Source organism: Papio anubis, unplaced genomic scaffold, assembly GCF_008728515.1.
Source record: "Papio anubis isolate 15944 unplaced genomic scaffold, Panubis1.0 scaffold275, whole genome shotgun sequence".
Classification (NCBI taxonomy): domain Eukaryota; kingdom Metazoa; phylum Chordata; class Mammalia; order Primates; family Cercopithecidae; genus Papio; species Papio anubis.
Window position 1 is genome coordinate 66,056 of NW_022162837.1, and position 7,428 is coordinate 73,483.

A 7,428-nucleotide genomic window follows, 5' to 3' on the forward strand; every position below is an offset into this window, starting at 1 on the left:
AGTCAGCTGAGCTGTTGGGGCAAGGTTGGGATGAAAAAATTTATATTAAAAATATGTATATAAGAGAAACAACATAATCTGAAATTATTTTAGAATGCGAAAATATTATACTTATTTTATTTTTATTTTTATTTGAGACACAGTCTGGCTCTGTCTCCCAGGCTAGACTGTAATGATGCCATCTCGGCTCACTGCAACCTACGCCTCCAAGCAATTCTCCTGCCTCAGCCTCCTGAGTAGCTGGGATTACAGCTGCTCAGTACATGTGCCACTACGCCCGGCTAATTTTTGTATTTTTAGTAGAGATGGGGTTTTGCCAAGCTGGTCAGGCTGGTCTTGAACTCCTGACCTCATGATCTGCCTGCCTCAGCCTCCCAAAGTGGCATGAGCCACCGTGCCTGGCCACTTATTCTTTAATGATTTTGAAAACGATGACAAAGCTTTGGACAACGTCAAGTGCACTCTTCATTATCTAGTTTGAATTTTTATTTCTGAAGATACTTTTGCTGTCTGTGGTCATCTTTTCTTCCTTTTATAGTATCTTCTGCTGCATTCAAATTCTTTAAAAGAAGACCTGTTGTGTCATTCTTTAACATCAGAATTTATGTTAGCTTCTATTTTCTGTTTCCACTTCTTTTTTCTTTTACATATAAAACATGGAAATTTATTCATTTTACACAGATAACTCCAAATTGTATACATGGAAGTACACATGTTATTAAACTTCTATTTTACAAGTAAATTTCATATATATATAAAAATATTTGTAAAACTTAAAAGTAAAATGAGCATTCATGTTTTGGTGTAGATTTTTTATTTTTTTTAATGGAATGTGTTTTTGAAGCCCTAGACATTGCTTTTCTGTTTATTTCCTGAACCCTTAAGTTGGTTTCTGGATTCACAATCTGTTTTATGTTTCACTTTCTCTATGTGGTTTTGTATCTCTTTCATTTGTTTGACATTATGTGAGCAAGATCTTTAGATCTCTTCTTCAAGATCTTTAAATCATCCCACAACTCTCTGCCCCTTTCCTTTTCTAAAACTGCCTGTTTCCATTTCTCCTTAACTCGGATACTAAAGATGTTTTTCTTACTTCTCTTTTCTACATTGAATAATGTCATGATGCTTTATTATTTTTTTTCTTCTTATAGACATTTGGTAGTGGTGTCAAAATGTATTTTATTGTCTTTTCAAACATATATGTTTTACTTTTTATATCTTGATTTACTCATCTGGTTGCTGCGTATATTTAGTAATAGGTTGTTTTATCTTAGCATACCAACATGGATATGAATAGTTTATTTACAAAAAGTGGATGGTTAGGCCAGGTGTGGTGGCTCACACTTATAATTCCAGCACTTTGGGAGGCCAAGGTGGGTGGATCACATTTCAAAGGGTCAGGGAGTTCAAGACCAGTCCAGCCAACACATGGTGAGCACACCATTTTCTACTAAAAATACAAAATGAGCCCAGAGTGGTGGTACACACCTGTAATCCCAGCTACCTGGGAGGTGGAGGCAGGAGAATCACTTGAATCCAGGAAGCAGAGGTTGCAGGGAGCTGAGATCACACCATTGCATTTCAGCCTGGACAAAAAGAGTGAAATTCCATCTCAAAAAGCAACAACAACAACAAAAGCTGTATGGTTATAACGTCACTTTATCTGCCATATTTGCCATAACATTGTTCTTTGTATTATTTATCTAAGATTATAATTTCATATGGAATCCTTCCAAAGTATGCTTAGTTGAAACTGAGAGGATCATAGTTTATAGATTTGTTTCTCTGATATGCCATAGCACAATATCTGTTTAAACAATTATTAAATATTTACTCTTAAAAATACTTTATTTACTAATTCTGTGCACTTCTGCAGGTATAAGAAACTCCTGGAAATGTCAATAAATTTGTTAAGTGCGTTTGGAAATGAAGACTTCGGTTGTCATGGAGACTTAAAAACAGATCAACTGAAAATGGATATTCTGATTAAGAAGCTAAAACATAAGGTAATTTTTTTTAAAAAAAATTATTTTATCTTAAGGATTCAATTACATGTGTGAGACGTGCAGGTTTGTTACATAGGTAAGCGTGTGCCATGATGGTCTGCTGCACCTATCAATCCATCACCTGGATGTTAAGCCCCACAGGAATTAGCTATTGATGTTGATGCTCTGCCTCCTGACTCCAACAGGCCCCAGTGTTTGTTGTTCCCCTCCCCAATTCCATGTGTTCTCACCATTAAGCTTATAAGCGAGAAAATGTAGTGTTTGGTTTATTGTCCCTGGATTAGTTTCCTGATGATAACAACTTCGAGTTCATCCACGTCCCTGCAAAGTGTTTGATCTCATTCATTTTTATGACTCCATGGTGTGTACATACCACTTTTTCTTTATCCCATTTATTAGTGAGGGACATCTGGGTTGATTCAATGTCTTTGCTATTGAGAATAGTGCTGCAATGAACATAAAAATGGTTATATCTTTATAATAGAATGATTTATATTCCAATATACAATAATTTTAAATCAGTTTTGGGCTTAAAAATCATGTAATTTGGGAAAATATTAATAATGGAAAACCCAAATTCTGCCAAAATATGTTGAGAAAATAGAGGGTAAATATATCTTTTCAGACTTTAAATGCATCAGGCTCTTAGTTAATCTTCCCCAGATCTGGGAAGACCTAGAAGGGGAGAGACTGGGTTACATTAATGAGGGCCATTTCAATCTCTTGGCCCTGCAGCAGCCATTTCAAAATATGTCAAAAAATATATTTAGGGGTTAAATATTTTGATTTCCTTCAGCTTCTTCTCTCTGTGATGCTGGACCAGAATCAGGTTAGAAAGTAAGCCACATTATAAGAGTTAATAAAACCCATCTGATGAGATTTTATAGTTTGAAGTGTGTGATTCCCAGACCCTTTGGATAGAAATTGGGGCCAAAGAAAACAAGGTCTTATTCCTCAATATAAATCTCTCAGTGCTTTAAGCAGTGAAAGAAAGATTTTTCATTTAATTTTACTGACTTGATACTAATGAAAAGAATAGTTTTCAAAACATAAATCTTTTTTCTATAAAAAGGACATGCTGTTGATTCTCTTATGTCTTGAACTCTGGCCAGTGATCTGAAACCAAGCAGTACCTGTCTCCAGATCACTAGTACCCAATTAATGTGTGGTGGAGCGGGGTGGTGCGTAACGGGTTTATTGAGAAATAATGAACCCACCATGCAATTCACTCATTTAAGATATACAAGTCACCGACTTTAGTATTTTCAGAGTTCTGCAGTCCTCATTACAATCAATTTTAGAACATTTTCATCACCCTAAAAACAAACCCCACATCATTTAGCCATCTTCACTAGTTTTCCCTTCCTCCCTCAGCCCTAGGGAACCACCAACCTTCTTTGTATAGATTTGCCTATAAGACTCTGAAATATAAAACAAGTTATCTACTGCGACTGGCTTATTTCACTTAGCATAACTTTTCATGCTGCATCTGTGTTGTAGCAGGTATTGATGCGGGGTTTTTCTCCTTAGTTCAGCAAAATCTGGACTCTTCTTTCATGACTAGGAAAAATTAAGCACGCAGACACATTGAAGGGTGAGGAGGACAGACCTTATTATGTGAAAAGGATATCTCTCAGTAAAGAGAGGGGTCCTGCCAACAGATTTCCACCTCACAATTGAATGTCGGGAATACATGAGCTGAAGTGACCAGTCTCCTCCCCTGCATAAGGCACGAATTCCTGGTGGCTCCACCCCATCCCACCAGTGTATGTGGGCCTCTGGTCCACTGCTGGCATGTGCAGGCAAGACAAGTCCGGGTCCCCTTCTCTGCACATAGCATCTGGTGTAAACACTTGTGGGGCTGGTTGAGGGCCTCCCTCTTGGTGGGCCTTCATCGGCCTAGCATTTTGCTGTCTCCTCCCAAGATCAGGACAGTGCTTAATTTCTTCTTACGTTTAGGCAATACCCAGTGTATGGATGCATCAAACAGTTATTTATCCATTCACTGTAGGATGGACCTTTGGCTCTTTCCCACCCAAAGGTGATGGACGTTTTGATTCTCTCCACTTTTGGACTCCTATTAATAATGTTGCTGTAGACATTTACATATGAGTTTTGTGCTGTATATCTTTCTCATTTTCCTGGAGTAGATTTTATGACTGGAAATTCTGAGTCATATGGTGATTTCATGCTTAACCTTTTGATGAGCCGCTAATTTTGTTTTCCAAAGTGGTTGTGCTTAATTTTACATTCCCAGCAGCATGGGATAAGTGGTTTGAATTTTGATTTCTTCTCCTAACACTTTCTCTCTTTTTTATTGAACAAAGATTTATCCTGTGGTGGAAGTGATACCACATGTGGTTTTGATTTGCATTTAGCACCATAGATCTAGCATCTATCAGTGTGCTCATTATCCATCTTTATATTTTCTTTTTCTGCAGATATCTGTCTCAGAATCTCGCCCATTTTTTAAATTGAGTTATCTTGTTACTTCATGAATTGCAAAAGTTTCTTTAAATATCCTATAGGCAAGTGTTGGGTTTATCAGATACATAGCTTCTTCAGAACACTTTCTCTTCTCTACTCCAGTGTCTTGGCCTTTTAATTCTCGAGCATACTCTGTTCTTTCTTCAGACACAGCACTTTCAATTTTGAAGTCCATTGAACTGCTTTTACCTTTTGGGATCATAGCTAAGAAAACATCATGAAATGCAGTCAGCAAAGATTTATGCCAGGTTTTCTTCTGAAAGTTTTATACTGAAATTGTTACAGTTAGCAGTTCAATTGTGAGTTAATTTTTAAATAAGATATTTGGTCCAAATTTATTTATTTTTTGCATATGGATACCCAGTTGTCCCAGCACCATTTGTTGAAAAGACTATTCTTTTCCCATTTTGTTCTTTTGTTATCCTTATGTAAAATCAACTGACTGTAAATGTGCAGGTTTATTTTCAGATTATAAACTCTTAGTTTGTTTATCTATATTCTTAGGCCAAGGCCAAATTGAATTTACTGAGAAGTTTTTTCAATTATGTTGCCTATTACCAGTTGTCTTATGTCATAATAAAAATGAAATTTAGTGGAATATCTTTATCTTTACAGGTGCCTCACCATCCTTCCCTCAAACATTATCTTCCCATCAGGGGCCTTCTCTGTGCCTTGTGGTAACCTACCTGGCCCAAGACGTACCCGGGGTTCGAACCAGGGACGCCAGTTTCTTCAGGTACCAGCACAGAGGATCATGGGAAGGCACTTTTGTCCATGGAGACCCAGGAAAACTTCTTGGCAGCACGGGTTATTTTTTCCTGCCACATATGCCCAACCTCCCCTCACTCCAACCTTACTATCCCCTCAGGAGCCTCTGGCCCTCTTTGTGGTATCCCTAACAGGCCCGATAGGCACACTGGGTTCTAACCAGGGAACCCAGGGTGCCCAAAGAACAGTGCTGTGGCTGATGGGAAGGCACTTTTGTCCCTGGGGGGCCTAGGAACACTCCTTGCTGGCATCAGTTTTTTTCTTTTTCTGTCACAGGAGACCCATATGCCCTCCTTCTAACCTCACCTTCCCCTCAGGTTCTTTCTGTCCATTTTGGAGTACCCCTGCAGGGACCGAGATGCACCCTGATTTCAAAGCAGGGATGCCACGGTCCCAAGGGGACAGTGCAGGGTCTGATATGAAGGCACTGTTGTCTGTGTGGGACCCAGGAACGCTTCTAAGTGGAGCGATTTTCTTTTATTTTTTCAGCCACAAGTGCACCAGCTCCCCTTCCTCAAAACTTAACTTCCCCTCTGGTGAATTCTTACTTCTTTGGGGCACCCATAGTGTTACAGAGAAAAACCCTGGTTTTGAGCCAGTTAGGCCACGGTCCCCGGGTCCCAGTTCAGGGTCTTTTGGGAAGGCACTTTCTTCCGTGGGGTACAAGAAATGCTTCTGGATGGCCCATGTTTATTTTTTGTTGTAATACTACAGGTCACCCAGCTCACAAACACACAATCACAGTCACTCATACACATTCATACTCACACACTCACACAGGCACCCTCACAGTAATATACACCTAGACTCACACTCACTCTCACTCATTCTCACACTCACACTCACTCTCACTCTCACACACTCATTTTCACTTACACTCTCCATCATGCACATTCACGCTCTCACACACACCCACATGCACACTCACACACTCACTCAAACTCACACTGTCGCTCACTCACATTCTCATTCAGAAACTCACACTCACACTCACACACACTCAACCACACTCACACTCTCACACTTTCACTCACACTCACCCTTACACTCACCCTGACTCACGTGCACTCACACACACAGTCACACTCACAGACACACTTATAGTCGCTCACACACACAGTCACAAACACACACTCACACAAACTCACACACACTCTCACACAAACTCACACTCACAGTTTTCTTTTTCTCCAACAGGTGCCTCACCATCCCTCCCTCAAACCTTATATTCCAATCCGGGGCTTTCTCTGAGATTTATGGTACCCTACCTGGACCGAGATGCACTCTGGGTTTGAACCAGGGATGCCAGAATCTTCAGGTAGCAGTGCAGAGGTTCGTGGGAAGGCACTTTCTTCCATGGGGACAACAAATGCTTCTCGATGGCCCGTTTTTATTTTTTGTTGTAATACCACAGGTAACCCAGCTCTTACTCACTCACACTCACACACTCACACTCAGTCACTCTCACACACACATTCATACTCACACACAAGCACCCTCACATTCACACACACAGTCATATACACTCACTCTCATTCACATTTACTCTCATTCACACTCACTTTCACTCACACACTCACACTGCCTCCCACACACACAAACTCATCCACACACACACTCACACTTGCTCACACATTCTTACACATTCAAGCCCGCTCACACCCACACTCTCACTCACTCTCACCTTCACTCACAATCACCCTCTCACACTCTGACTCACACACTTGAACACTCATACTCTCAAAGTCACTCACAGACACTAACACTCATGGTGACTCACACTCACTCATTCTCACACTCACAAACACACTCATTCACTTTCTCTTACACACTCTGTATTTAAACTCATTCACATACACACTTACACACGCATTTCACACTTCACACTTCTACAGCTACATTTCACATAATTCTACACTTTCACACTCCTAACCCACTCACACACTCACATCTTCACCTCACACCTCACACACCTCCACACACTCACATGCACACTCACACTCACACACCTGCCATCTGTCACACAGACTCCCACCTGCCACTCACACTCACTCCTCACACACCTACCTACCTCACTCACACATTTACACTCACACTCCCTCACACATACACTCACAAACTCACCCACATGCACACTCACCTACGCACACACACTGCACCCTCTCAC

The 7,428-nt window shown here is 40.3% G+C and overlaps 1 long non-coding RNA gene across 1 annotated transcript; it reads left to right on the top strand.

Annotated features, from left to right (window-relative positions):
• The first annotated feature begins 1,555 nt into the window (after positions 1–1,555).
• On the top strand, positions 1,556–6,726 carry LOC110742344. The gene is made up of 3 exons (XR_002519985.2): positions 1,556–2,006; positions 5,109–5,229; positions 6,459–6,726. It is a non-coding gene; the product is annotated as an uncharacterized LOC110742344 (long non-coding RNA).
• Positions 6,727–7,428: the final 702 nt, after the last annotated feature.